At 49.2% G+C, this 15,100-nt stretch overlaps 1 protein-coding gene across 1 annotated transcript in view; it reads right to left on the minus strand.

Moving 5' to 3' along the window:
• The window catches only part of Epb41l1 (erythrocyte membrane protein band 4.1 like 1), a 107,117-nt gene extending 92,490 nt beyond the window's left edge, over window positions 1–14,627 (minus strand). Inside the window, exons 1-2 of the mRNA XM_048811012.1 lie at window positions 14,511–14,627; window positions 13,636–13,683 (exon numbers count right to left, since the gene is read on the minus strand). The gene's annotated coding sequence lies outside the window, so the exon portion shown is untranslated. The remainder of the gene's footprint in view (window positions 1–13,635; window positions 13,684–14,510) is intronic.
• Between the last annotated feature and the right edge of the window lie 473 nt (window positions 14,628–15,100).

Below are 15,100 nucleotides of genomic sequence, written 5' to 3' on the forward strand. Positions count from 1 at the left end.
TTTTTTTTTTAATTCAGAGGTCACCTCTAACCTCTGGAATCAGAAAACAGCATACTCCAACTCCCAACTGAGGCCTCCCTTGGCATCGTGGGACTAGCCTGCCCCAGAGAACATCACAGAGGGCCCAGCCTGTTCCTCTCTGGGTTTGTCTCTAACCCTGTCACCCACCAGAGTAGAGCAGGGTTCCTGCAAGTACACAAACTGGCTGAATGCACAGCTTGGAAGTAGAGCTTTGCTGTTACCTTAATGGCCGAGCATGATTTCTAGGACTGTCCTTCAGAAAGTCTAAATTTTTTGGCTGAGCACCAGGGAAGAGCAGGATCGAGCACCAGTTCATCATTTCAACCTCAATTTGCCCACTTCAGTCCCCCGTACCCCATGCATAAGTGCTCTAGCCACAATGAATAAGTGTGTATTTACTCACCACTGCCATGTTCATTCTCCCTAAAAGGTGCCATTTACTGAGCACCTACTAAGTGCCAAGTCTCAAAAGAGGCACTCAGCCAGAACTCTCATTTCCTCACAGGTTATTAGTTCAACTAATACCTATTGAATACCTATCATGTGACCTGAAATGTGAAATCAAAAATGAACATCACTATTTTTTTTGCAATGCTGGGAATCGAACCCAGGACCTTGCATAAATGATAGGCAAGTGTTCTACCACTGAGCTACATTCCCAGTCCAACATGACAGTTTTTACAAAATAGCTACAAATTGTTATAAGCATGAGGAAGGAATTCAGAGGCATAGGAAGAGAATGGTGTGGGGTGGGGTGGGGTAATCTATTGAAGCTGAGATATAGAAGAAAGAACCAACACTGCAAAGAGCCAGACAAAAAAATGCACAGCAGAGGGAACCACATATGTAAAAGTCAAGAGGAGGGAAAGAACTTGTTAAATGAAGCAAATACTCCAGTGTCTGAATTAAGTGACCAGTGAGGAGATTCATGGCTGGAGGAGGGGAGGTAGGGACCCATTTATTCATGGCCCTGCAGGCCATGGTAAGAAGTTTAGATTTTATTCTCTGACTGCCACCTGGAAAGAGAAAATATAGATCATGTATGCAATGTATGCAAAGTAATTGGCTTAGTGCTGGCATGTAGTAGATGCTCAATAAACATTAATTTCCATTTCCTCATCTCTCTATCCACTCTCCACCCCAGATTGGGAATATCCTCTTTAATTTCTGTTCCTTCTTCCAAATTATACATTGTCAGAACCTTTACATTTTCCAAAGACATGTGACCAGTATACCCCTCCTTGTTATGCAGGGCAACTGGTCCAGCAAGAGGTTGCAACTTTCCTGTTGTCACACAGTGGGGCTACAACAGGATGGAACTTTCCTGCCTGCCCCTGAATTGGACCCTGGGTTGGTCTGAAGGTCATGAGGAAGAGGAGACGGCAAGCCCTGGGAACTTTCCCCTGTGTTCTCATTTTCTACTCCCCATCCCCCATCATGAAGAGGCTCAACAAGCCTGATTATCAGCAAACAGTGCGCTCAGGGTAAGCGGGGCAGGGCAGGGGCCTAGAGCAAGCCCCTCTCTAGGTAGACTCTCTCCTGCTTGAAGCAGATAAGGGAAGGCCACACTCTAGGAAGAAGACATGTCCCAAGGAGACTAAAACTCGTGAGGATGTTAACTGATCCTATCAATGTCCCCTGGAAACAAGCGAGGGTTGCAGCCTCATCTTCCCCACCCGGAACCTGAGGCCATCAGTGTTCCACGATTTGTCCAGGGATAGAGAGAAAATGGCAGAGCTCTAACTAGAATAATAGAATGTGTCTGTCTGAGGATCACTGGGCCCAAAGCCCCATTGTGGAGATGATAAAGCTGAGGTCCAGGAAGGTCATGAGACCTCCCGTGGTCACATGCTGAGGAGGCCCTGGAGCAGGACCGGCAGCCTGCGGGGCTTCTGCTTTCTAGCTCTCAGGCAGCCTCCCTAGAGAAAGGGGGAAAGGGAGGCTGAGGTGAGGCTGGGATGGGGGCGGGGGTCAAGGCGAGGCTGGCTGCCTCCTGGGCCAGCCCCACCCCAGCTCCCAACCCTTGCATTGCTCACAGGGTAGTGAAACCTGCCAAACCAGTCCCTGGGCCAGGACCAAGTGGCAGAGCCCACAGCAGCCAGGGCATGGGTAAGGCAGCAGATACCAAGTGCCAGGGTCAAGGAGGACACAGAGAGGCACCTACTTGGCTGCCAGCACAGGTCAGCGGGCACTGCCTGGGGACAGGATAGGTGCACATAGCTAAGCCACTCTATCACTGGGACTTGGGCACAGCAAGACTCACAAGCCTCTGTCCCCATTGGTCCCAAGGACAGGTCGTCTGCTTTTTCTCCAGCTCTGGACCCTCAACCTATCAGCAGCCTATGTCACATGACCAAGAGACCCAGGAACTTATCTGGGAAGTGAGAGAGGAGGCAGGAGAAGGTGGCAACATGACCTAGAGACGTTCTCCCCTCCCAACCTCAGCAGCAGAATGAAGTCCCACCACCCTCCACCTGGGCAGGTGTACTGTACTACCTTGGCCCTCTCCCACCTGGTGAGCCCGGCCAGGAAACAACTGCATGTGTCGGGGAGGGACTGGAGATCTGGGTCCCAGGAGCAGCGCAGGGGCCTTAGGAAGTCTCCCCTTCTTGGGCTTAAGTCTCCCCACCCTTCCTATGGGAGGGCCTTGAAGGTCTCTCATACCACCCACTCCCCACCCTTCCCCACCTCCTGCCCAAAGAAAAGCTCTGGAGATCACACCCATCAGTGTGCAGGGCCCCTGCTGGACAGGCCTGGCTTCTGGAACCTGTTCTCCAGCTCTAGTGCCAGCTGAAGAAGTCAGATTATGGGGGAGCTAATAAGCCCATCCAACTTTTTCCCAGTGCTGGCGTTTCAGCTCAGAAATCACCTCCTGTCAGACCCAGGGGCCAACTGTTGGGCAGGAAGGACCCTTGATGTCAGCCTTGATTCCTCTGACCATTTGATACATGGGTCAGACAAGCACCCACAACTGTCAGAAACTGTCTCATATCTCAACCAATCCCCTCCTTCAATAGATGGGGAGAAGGAGGACCAGAGAGGGGTGGGGCCAGCCTGAGATCACACAGCAAAGCCAAGGTAGAGGTGGCATCCCAGGCCAAGGCTGACCCCCAACTCAGGGCTCCCAGTGCATGCTGCCTCCCACAGCAGAGGCTTTTTCTCAAATTCAAAATCATGAATCCTACCAAGGAGCTAAGAAACACCTTTCTCACTAATTCTTAGAAACTGCCAGAGAATACTGCAAACTTCTACTCGAAATACTGATCAGGTATTCTCTTAGCTAGTTAGGGTAGTTATAACAAAAATGCCATAATTGGTGGCATATTAAGCAACAGAAATTTGTTTCTCACACTTTTTTTGTGGAGAGGTGGTACCAGGGATTGAAGTCAGGGGCACTTGACCACTGAGCCACATCCCCAGCCCTCTTTTGTATTTTATTTAGAGACAGGGTCTCACTGAATTGCTTAGGGCCTCTCTAAGTTTCTGAGGCTGGCTTTGAACTTGCAATCCTCATGCCTCAGCCCCCTGAGCCGCTGAGGTTATAGGCATGCGCCACCATGCCCAGCTGGCTATTTCTCACACTTCTGGAGACTGGAAAGACCAAGATCAAGGTGACAGCAGATTCGGTGTCTGGTGAAGACCTGCTTTCTGTCAGCCTCGACTCCTCTGACCACGAGACACAAGCACCCACAAATGTTAGGAACTGTCCCGTATCTCAACTAATCCCCTCCTTCAGCAGATGGAGAGAAAGAGGCACACAGCATGTCCTCACAATGACAAACTGGTTTCCTGGGTCCTCAGAGCATCATGAGGGAGGAGGCTCATGACCTCATCACCTCCCAAAGGCCCTGCCCCCAAAGCCATTACCTTGGGGCTAGGATCTCAACACCTAAGTTTTGTGGGTGACATAAGCATTCATAGTATATGTTTCCTTGCAGCTTTTTCCTCTGATCCCAGCATGTGGGACAGTACCTGGTATGTGGTAGGCACTCCAAGAAAATTTGTTGACTAAATCAATGCCTAATGGAAGAGCAACTGGAAACAGACTCCTTTACTAGGCCCAAGCACTGGGTAAGGGGTGAGAGAGTGGGAAACAGATGAGAGAGAGGAAATTTAAATCTGGCTGTCTGGGTACTGAACAAGCAAGGACACTGTTGGCCCAGAGCTTCAGAAATCCTGAATCCAAGGTGAGAGAGAGGTTGCCCCAACCACATTGAAAGCAGGGCCTCAAGGCCTGTGTGTATTTCCGTGACTTGGCAAGGCCATGGGACCTCCAAAATTCAGAGTGAAAACCAGAATAACAATCATCCTCTACTTTTGGGTCAGTGCTGCCAGACCCAGAGGTGGATCCCCACAGCACTTTGGACCTGAAGTTGAGCTCCCCAAACAGGAATACCTGAGCTGAAATTGTAGATGAGCCACTTGGCCTCTCTTAAAAGCCAGAACAACATTTGTAAAATGGAGATGGTGCCCACGCCATTCCTGCCTCCCTGAAGGAACACTCTGAAGGCATATACAGAGATGGAAGGAAGCATGCTTTGTAAACTGTAAAGTGTCAGGTAAAAGATGCTGTCAATAACAATAATATTGACATCACTGCCTAGTGGACCTCCATTGCATCCTGACATCTAAATGTCAATCATCACTGGGCATGGTGGTGTATGCCTGTAATCCCAGCAGCTCGGGAGGCTAAGGCAGGAGGATCACAAGTTCAAAGCCAGCCTCAGAAACTTAGAAAGACCCTAAGCAACTCAGTGAGACCTGGTCTCTAAATAAAATACAAAAAAGGGAAAAGGGATGGGGATGTGGTTCAGTGGTCAAGTGCCCCTGAGTTCAATCCCCGATACAAAAAAAAAAAAAAAGTCAATCATCATGATCATGATCGTGATCTTGATCATGATCAATATCATCATCATCATCACCATGTTCCCAACCACGCAGCATTATTATGCACTGACTGTGTGCCAGGCACAGTGCTAAGCATGTCGTCTGCCTCCCTCATCTGGGCTTCACAATCTCTGAAGTAAGGACCATGACTGACTCCATTTACAGAAGATAGAACCAAGGCACAGAGAAACAGCTCATTCAAATCCACACTGCAGGGTGCAGAGGGGCCACATGCAGGCCTGTCTGAGTCTGAATGGAGCTGGAACTCTTCTCAACTGCACTCCACTGCCAAGGGAGGAGCAGGTCACCTTGTTGAAGTGACTCCTGGTTCTCCAAAGCCTGACATGAGCCTGAGGTGATGTGGCACCTCACTGACCCTTGCAGTACTCACCTTTGAGGGGGGTAGAACTGGCTGGTTTTGTTATTCCTACTCAAAGAATAAGAAAACTGAGCTCCCAGGAAATTTGACAACCATGTGTCTTAATTCATTGATCAAAGAAAACTGGGAATATAAAGAATGGCAGAGAGCGGATCCAGAAGGGGAAACGAGGAAGGAGAAGGTCCACTCAGGTCTCAATGCAGACCTTTCCCGAGACCTTCTCCATGCCTGGTTCTCAGAACACGCCATGAAGAAGCCCGTGTTGGTGATTCTAGCTTTACAGTGCAGACCCTCCTCCATGGCTAGCTCCCCCTTTGCATCCAGGGCTGGCTTCAGTGAATTGCTTTTCTAGTCTGGGTCTTAATCTCCCCAGGTACCAAATGAGAAAACTAACCTTGGTCAACAGCAAGTTCTAGAGGTCAACACCACTTCCAATAGAGTCTAAGAGGCCAGTCTTGATGCCTCCTCTTCTGTCATCCCTCACCCCAAGGAGACCTCAGGGTACAGTTGCCAACCCTTCGACTTCCTTGGCAACATGTGACCTGGGGCAAGCTCCTGAGCGTCTTTCTCAAGCCCTCTATTCTGAAGCAGGAGTATGTTCCATGTTCCGGTCCCAAGGCACCCTGGTCTAAGCCTGATGAGAGCTTCCAGGATAGGGACCATCATTGTGCCTGATACCACATGACAGCCTGAGGCTAAGAGAGGAAAGGGTTTGACTCCAGATTGTGCACAAGCTGGGAAGAGAGAGCTGGGACCTGAACCAACACTTGGTGTCCACAGCATCCCCCTTGTGCCTGCAGAACCACACTGTGCACGACTTCAGGGTCCATCTTCAATCTGCCTCCTTGAAGAAGCTTTCTGTGACCACCCCCCCCACACACACACACTGGTTGCTTCCTTTCTTCTCTGATCTGAGGCAGTTTAGAGATTTTTCCCTTTCGGTAATACTTAGTCTATGACACTCGATCAGCTGGTTAGGGAAATCTCTGTGGCCCAACTAGTGTGTGTGTGTGTGTGTGTGTGTGTGTGTGTGTTTTCTTCCTCTTTGGTTACAGGCTCAACACAGCCTCCGGCTTTGAATCCCCACCAATGCTTAGGCAAATTATTTCTGTGTCCCAGTTTCCTTATCTGACAACTAGGGATAATACTATTACCTAGCTCTCAGGGTGAGGATTAAATGAAATGAGACAGACATACTCACTTACATCCATGCCTGGCATAGAGTAGTGACTTAATAAATAGTCATCAGCTTTAATGATTATTAGCTCTTAATAATGTTACTGGCAGCTTTTACCCTGTGATCAGTCCAAGACCAGGACAGCAATGTCAGGGGCTGACTCAGACCGAGGAGGGCCGCTTGGGGCAATGAAGCAATAACAAGCTGAGTCTAAGAGGCAGGACACCTGGGCTTGAGTTTAGCTCTACCAGGTGCCCCCACCCCTCCGTGGCCAGTGGCCAGGGTACCGAGGGGGAGGGCAGTACTGAAGAATGCTGGGATGGGCTTGCCCCAGATCACAGGCCACGGGTAATCTCTTGTTGTTCTTCCCTTGCTTAAAATTTATCAGCCACTTCCCAGGCTCTTCCTTTTATTTATTTTTTTTAAAGCATCTCACTATGTTGCCCAGGCTGGGCTCGACTTATCCTCCCACCCAGTCAAGCTGGGCTTCCAATCCCTTCTGAACCAAAGCCAGCCCGCTGACACCCTCTTCCACTTTGCCCATTTTTGTGACCCTGTGTGCTAGACTTCCAAGCCCAGTTAGCTGTGATGCTCCTGGGCAGCTGCCCTGTTCTCCCCAGGCCCGGTCAGGGCCCCTCTGGCCACCTGCAGCCCTTACATGCACCTTCCTGGAACCATTCCATTTCATCAGTGCTTAGTTCTTTGAGTGTCTAGATTACTAGATGTCAGAGAAAGGGCTGGTCACGTTGCTAATCCACCCCTCAGCAACCCCAGGAGTGGCACAAATGTGGAAGAGGTACTCAGTCAAGGGCGGTTGGATGACATGGCATAAAAACCTATCCCAACTCTATAAAACTCTAATTCAACTGCCCAGATGAGTCATTCAGGCTTTCCAGACCTCTATTTCTCTATCTGTTAAATGGGGGCCATTATTCTTGCCTTGTCCCCTCCTCAAGGCTGCTTAAGAATCAAAGAGATGTGCTTTATAAGACGCTTTGCTTATTCAACAAATATCTATTAAGCATCTACCAGATGCAAGGCATGCTCTAATATGATTCCTGTTATTTATTTTCTTAAATTTGAAATATCATTCACATACCGTAAAATTTACCACCTTAAAGTATACAATTCAATGCCTTTTAGTATATTTACAGAGTTGTGCAACCATCACCACTAATCCCAGGATCCCAGTCATTCTTAGCAAGAACCAACAATGCTCTTAGAATCCCAGGTCTCTGGTTCTGATTTGATCCAGGTGCAACTTTTCTGGGAAAGCCCAGGGTGCACCTTAGAAGAATTTATCTGGAACAAAAGTAGAATATAATGTAAACGCTCAGGACACACTCTGACCCACATTGTGAACCCAAAGTTGTAGGTTTTCTCATCAGCCCAGCCCAAGCCTTTCCTAGTCTGGCTTCTCCCGCTGCCCGGAACGTATTGATTGTGCTGGGCCTGGCCTCAGTTTCCCCATCCACTCCCTGGGCAACATGCTAAAAACTACACCTCCCACAGAGAATCTCCCCTCCCTCCAACACATGGCTAATCCTCTCCACCTTGTGGGAAGAAGCCGAGCCTGTCGACCTCAGCCAGGACTGGCAAGAGCAGTGGGTTGGGGCTGGATCTAGGGAACCTTTGAATACAGAAGTGTTGAGTGACACTTTAGTCCATAGACCTTAGGAAGCCTGAGAAGGTTGGAAATGAAAGAGGGAAGGGAGTCCTTGAAGTGGCGAGGCACTGAGAGGCCAGTTCAGAGGCTGTCCTGATAGATGTCAGCATTGGTGATGGGAACAAAGATCGGGGTTCCTGGGCACTCCTGGCTTCTGTCTTCTAGCTCTGCTCTGCCACTGTGTGATCTTGTAGAAGTCCCTTACTTTCTCTGAACCTCAGTTAATCTACCCACAAAATAGGATAATTATACTCAACCCCTCCTTGCCTTTCTTCTCAGAATTTTGAGGAAAATCAGAGAAAAGTGATGAACTGAAAAGCCCTTCAGCACCAGGCAAGGTGGTGCATACCTGAAATCCCAGCTGGCACAAACCTGTGTCTAGCTACTTGGGAGGCTAAGGAAGGAAGATTGCAAGTTTGAGGCCAGCCTGGGGAACTTAGTGAGACCCTGACTCAAAATGAAAAAAAGAAGGAAAAAAAGAGACAAAGAAAGGGAAAAAAAAAAAAGGCTAGGGATATAGCTCATGGTAGAGTGCTTGCCTAGCATGTGCCAGGCCCTGCGTCCAATCCCCACTCGAAAAAAAAAAAAAAAAAAGAGTTGGGGGCAGGTGGGAACAGTGAGAAGAAGGAAGGAAAGGAAAGCTCCTCATAGGAAAAATATAAAGGTCTTTGATCTAGTCATGTGTGAGCCAGGTGATGAGAGTCATGAGATTAAGAAATCCCCAATAGAATTTTCCTGCCTTTCTCTGTCTCCTTTTCCTGAATGGAAATGCAGAAATCCCTCCAAGAAGAATCAGAGAAATGCAAGAATCCCAGAAATAAGGAGACACAAAAGAAATACTGGATATCTGGGCCTTATCTGGGTAACATTCCTGAGGCCCAGGCCCCCGAGAAATAGCTCTTCTGGCCCCAGGGGGATGATCTGTTCCTGCTGGGGGAGAGGCTGGAGGGCAGTCTGAAGCAGGAGGAGGGATGGGTGGGCGAGGGCAGGGGAGGGAAAGGAAGTTTTCCCTCAGGAGAAAATGACACATCCACCTTCCCTGTGACAACCACGCTTGTGTCATTTTCCTCCTCTGAACCTCAGCACTCTTAACTGTAAAATGGGGTGGAAAAGCCCCTGACATCCTCTGAGTCCAGTTTGGTAAATATGACTGCCATTCCCACATCCTTTTTTTTTTTTTTTTTTAAAGAGAGAGAGAGAGAGAACTTTTTTTTTTAATATTTATTTTTTTTAGTTTTCGGCGGACACAACATCTTTGTTTGTATGTGGTGCTGAGGGTCGAACCCGGGCCGCACGCATGCCAGGCGAGCGCGCTACCGCTTGAGCCACATCCCCAGCCCCCCCACATCCTTTGAAGCCCAGCAGAGTCCCAGGCCTAACAGCATACTCTCCCCCCAACTTTCCACTTAAGTTGTTTGAAGAAAAGCCCAAAGTCACATTAGGGACAGAGTCCAGGCCTCTAGGGGTATTAGCTGCTTTTTGACAAAGGATGAGAGGAGCTGGGGAAGGGTCCCCTCTGTGGATCAGCAGAAGGGCTGAGGAGCCCCCTCTCCACGAGGCTGATAGAAAGCATCCTGGCTCCCAGAATTCCACATTGTTTGGAGAAAGGTTGGCCCCTGGGCAATGGACCAAAGGGGAGCACTTTTTCCTCCACTCACCACCAGGAGGACGGGGAAGAAGCATTCACATCTGCTGGTGCCCTCCTCATCCACCATCCAGATGGGCCCTGCCCTCCTCACATCGGGGGAGGAAGGGAAGCAACTGGGCATCTGTACTCAGCAAGAGACATCAAACCTCTACACACTTTTGTGAGGCCTAGAAGCACAGCTGCCTATGACCCCTGCACCCCAGCAGCTCTCTGGTTCTTGACAAACTTCCAAACTTCCCTGCCTTTTCTCAGGCAGCTCCCTCCTCCTGGAGTCATGGGGGGGAGGTATGGGCACAGCATCAAAAGCCTCTCCTCCACTCTTCCCAGTTCTCTCTCCTCTGAGCTCTGGTTGCACATGGCCAGTCCCTCTCAATGGCAATTTGCATGCTGACTGTGTCACAGTCACACCTGCTCACATTGACACCCCTAGAGGGGACACAGGTGATGACTGGTTTCTAGCATGGCCTCTGGAGCCAGTCTGTCCTGAACTGAAACACCAGCTTGTGGTTTCTTAGCCACATGACCCTGGGGCAGTCACTTATCCTAAGCATCGGTTTTCTCTGGAAAGTTCAGGCAATAACAGTACCTCCTGTGTTGCAATTAAAAGAGGTAATGCGGGCTGGGGTTGTGGCCCAGAGGTAGAGCACTTGTCTACCATGTGTGAGGCCCTGGGTTCAATCCTCAGCACCACATTAAATAAATAAATAGGGGGAGGAGAGGTAATGCTCTAAAAGGCTCAGCACCGAGCCTTACACAAAATGAGAGCTTAGCAATGTGAAATTGGTTATGGTGACCTTTAGGGCAGTTTTATGAGACCTTCTTGACATCTCCTGAAATACCTAGCACAGAGCCACACACTGGATGGATGACTACACGGAAGCAGATCTGTGAGCAGCATCAGGAAGCCCTTTCCAACAGGTCGAGCAGTGCAACCTGGGTCTGGGCTGCCTCTGTGGGTCAGGAGCTCTGTATCACAGAGCAACATGCAAGCAGATGCAGGACAGCCGTCCTAGGGAGCAGAGGCAGGAGACGTAGCGGTCAGAGTATGGGCTCTGAAGCCAGACTCCATGGGCATGAATCCCCCAGCTCCTCCTCTTATTCAATGTGAGGACCTAGCTGTGTCTCAGTATAAAACAGGGGTAATAACAGTAACAATACTACCTACCCAAAGGACTGTCATGGGTAAATGAGATAATACGTGGCAATGCAAGAGAACATGCCCAGCATACAGTAGGTGATTCAACAAGCCTTAGCTATTGTGATCATTGTTGGTATTTGTATTTCTGTCACTAAAGAGAGGAGTTACAGGACTGGGGCTGTAGCTCAGTGGCAGGGTGCTTGCCTAGCATGTGTGAGGCACTGGGATCGAGTCTCAGCACCACATAAAATAAATAAATAAAGGTACTGTATCCATCTATAACTAAAAAAAAAAAAAAATATTTTTTTAAAGAGAGAGGAGTTACAGCCCCTTACAGGCCTTTGAGCTGTTCATTTTCCCATAACCAATACTCCAGTAACATCTTAACATGCTTTGGTGGTCTGTCTGCCTAGCAGCCTCCACCTGACTGGTCAGGTGGTAGCTCTGTCCCTCCATAGCTCCTTGGGCAGGCACCTGACCCAGGCCTAACCACTCAGAATATCCCTATCCTCCCAGCAACAAGGATAAAACCAATCAATCAGAATCCTTCCCTTGGACTGATAGAAAGACCCGAGAAGAAAAACTGTTCCCTCTTTCTGTTTGGACTGCTAAACTGGAGCAGTGGACAGCTTAAAGGGGAGAGACAAGGGATAAAGGGAGAGAGATGGAAAATTGACCTGATTCCTCATCAGTCCTATGAACTGGCCCAGGACAATCAAGATTAGGTCCGTGCTAGCTAGGGGTAAAGCCAGGTAGAAGCCAGTATAATAGTATAATAATTGCCCCTGTGTTCCTGGGCACAATTCCTGTCACCCAGACTACAGGGGACAGTTTATAAAGCAGGTTCTCAAGAAGCATCCTAACCTAGCACTCTTTAGACACTCTTCCCTACAGCCCTGGGAATTTGCAGAAGAACTTCAAAATCACTCAATGAACAAAGGGTGATGAGGAAGGCAGGAGTCTGGGTAAACTAACCCCCAGTTCAATGAGACAAACTGGTACAAATGCTTACGTGTTGGGATGCAGTGCCCAAAAGGGTTTAAAAAACATTCTTCTAACTGACACTCAGAAGAGCCAATGTATTCATCTACATTCTGCAGAAGGGGAAACTGAGGCCCAGAAAGGGGGAAATAACAAGACCAAGGCCACAGAGCAAGTACTTGAATGTAGGGTTTGGACTTGCAGGCCGATGGCCTCCACTACACCAGGCTGCCAGTGAAAATCTATTCTCTCCTTCCTTCAGCAAACTGATAATGGTTAATGCTTAGACTCTCATCTTTCTCTGCTCTGAGCTTGCTTCCTTGAAGGGCTTCAGGAAGCTTGAGGAGAGACTGGAATAAATGTTCAAACCAACCTCTACCTCCCCTTACCGAGCCCCCACCTCCCCTATGCACACACATCCCGAGTTTCCCTTCTCCCCGCACATTGGCCCAAATGTCAGGGAATAGTTGGGCAGGCCTCCTCCTGGGAACTCCTAATCCACCTCCTCTGTCCTGGCTGCACTGTGGCTGTGGACAGAGGATGCCTTGTTCCCAGTACTTCCTGCCCAGAGATCTCTGTGGGGCCCATGTTCTGGCAGGAAGGAGCCAAATCATTCCTTTTAACTGGAGCTAAAGCCATCCCTGTCCCCACTACCCAGTAATCACATGTTTCCAGCTCCCTTCTCCATTCATTCTACCTGCCTCAGCTTGGCTCAGCCCCATCCCATCCCCCATGGTCCCTGCCCCCTACACCCACAGACAGACAGACACACACAAACACACACACACACACACACACACAGGAATAATCCCCTACGAAGCCAGAGGTCCCTCATATTTATCCCAAACTGAAAAACAGGATTCTAAAATGATAACACCATTTGTTGTAGCTCAGTGGCAGAGGGGACAATTTTTTTAGGGTCTTTCTACCAGTCCAAGGGAAGCCCTGTAGTCATGTCTCCTAATAACCCCACAATGGCATTTATAATTTCTTAATCAATATAACTTTATTTGCCTTGCCCTGCCAGAGTCACACCTCCTAACATGCCCCAAGCCAGTGAGTTTCCAAATCTCTACTCAAAGCCAAGGTCTGTGGCAGCCAAGGTCTAGGGGCAACTGGGGCCTGAGGAATTAGCCAATTAGAGCCACCAATCCTACCCCTACTTCAATGGAGGCTACAATCCCTTTAGCTATTTTGTGCACTGAGATTCTTTGGGATTCACTTGAAAAAAAGATTTCCCTACTGTAAAGTTAAAAAAGAAAAAGAAAAAAAGAAAGCTCGTTTAGTCTGACCCTACCTTTTCCCAGCCCCTGTCCAAGGGATGTATATATGACACTGAGGTCATCAGAAAGGAATATCATACAGTATCAGTCGGCGACAGAACCAGAATGAAAACGCCCTCTCCCGAATCCAGTCTACATCTTGGAATGGTAAGCACAAGAAAGCAAGGGCCGCAGGGCCTGCGGATCCAGCTTCCCAGCCCAACACCAACCTTGGTGTGAATAAGCAAGGTAGGCAAAGAATGTCCTTTGTCAACACAGAATACTTAATGAATGTGCATTTCAGGTCTTACTCCAGACAATCCTAAAGCCCCCTTTCTCAACCCCCCAGGAACCTTGATCTAATAAACCCTCACACCACCCCAGCATTAAAATAGATCAAAACCAAGCGCCTGGAAGACCCCTCTGCCCAACCTCAGCAGAAGCAGGAGACTAGGCAGTGCCTCTGGGACACTCACCCCTCTGTGCACTCGGGCTCCCTGGTGAAGACGTCTGCAGCCAGGCACCTAAAAGGAGGAGACAGCATTAGCTCCTCAGAACAGCTCCCGGCCCAGCGCATGCTGGCAACTGGGAGGCTGGCTCTGGACTTTGGAGGAACGTCAGGGAAGTTGCTGAACCTGTTAAGCAGAACAGCTGTGGGACTGAATGCAGAGGGCAAACGGGAAGGTGAGGAATCTGAGGCTGCTGTGGCCCGCAGGGGCCAGACTGGGAAGGGACTGAGAAGAAGACTGAGAAGGCCAAGATGAAGGTGAATCTTAAAGCAATGGGAAGCCACTGACTCGCCAGGTAGAGAAGGGGATGGAAAGGGACAAGAATGGCTACGTGGTGAAATGACTGCAGAAGACAGATTCGAGAGACATTTACTTTTAATTGTATAGGTAGGTGAGAGACAGCAGGGGCCCCAACACTCAGGGGCCTTCCATGTCAGTCCAGCCCCCAGGAAAAAGCATTCCCACTGCCCTCTCAACCTGCGTCAGTCTCCCCATCTGGGAAAAAAAAATATGGTCAGCCTCAGTGACCCCGTGGTACTCTGTGCTGGTAGAATTCACTCACAGGGTATTAAAGCCCTTTGCCATCTTCTTGGAGCCCCAACTACAGACCCAGCCTGGTGTTCCACGGGTGGGGTAGCTGGAGGTCCTCTGCACTCAGACGCTCCATAAAGTCAATCTCCAGCCGGGACAAGGTGTTTCCACATCCCTTGGAACACGAGGATCAATCAGGCAAACAGGAAGTGGTTAATGAGCTTGGGCTCTGGAGTGACACAGGCCTGTGGAGGATTTTGGATCCCCACTTTTTAACTATGTGACCTGGCCAAGTCACTTCCTTTCCTCACCTGGAAATTAGGAGTAATAGTGTCAACTTCTGGGGCCGACGGGAGGACTAGGTGAGATGATGCACTCGGAGAGTTTGTATGGTGTCTCATCACAACCTCCATTTACAGATGAGGAACCTGAGACCCAGAAAGTGAAATGACTCATTGAACACCAGGCGGTGAGTGAGTGGCAAAGCCAAGACCCCCACACTGGCTGCTGGGCTGTGGGGCAGCGGTTCTCAACACTAGACCAGGCATAAGCTATTTTGGTCCCTGCTTTTTGGATGAGGAAGTTAAAGCTAAAAAAAATCACATGTGACTTGCCCAAGGTCACAGAAAATTAACAGTAGGCAAGGGACTTGAACCCAAGCCTCCTTGGTGGAAAAAACCTAGGATCTCTGTGGATATCCAGAGTGCAGAGAAGCTTCAGATCTCAGGGCCCTCTAAACCTGGAACAGGGACAAATGCAAATCAGGGTGGTGTGTGTGTGTGTGTGTGTGTGTGTGTGTGTGTCTGCACATGTGCAGCTACCTTGAGAGGAAACCAGAAGGAGCTGGTGAAACAAAAGCTTCTTTCTCAGAAGCCTTCTCTAGGGACTGGGCAGAAAAGGA

This window comes from Marmota marmota, unplaced genomic scaffold (genome assembly GCF_001458135.2).
Source record: "Marmota marmota marmota unplaced genomic scaffold, marMar, whole genome shotgun sequence".
Taxonomy (NCBI): domain Eukaryota; kingdom Metazoa; phylum Chordata; class Mammalia; order Rodentia; family Sciuridae; genus Marmota; species Marmota marmota.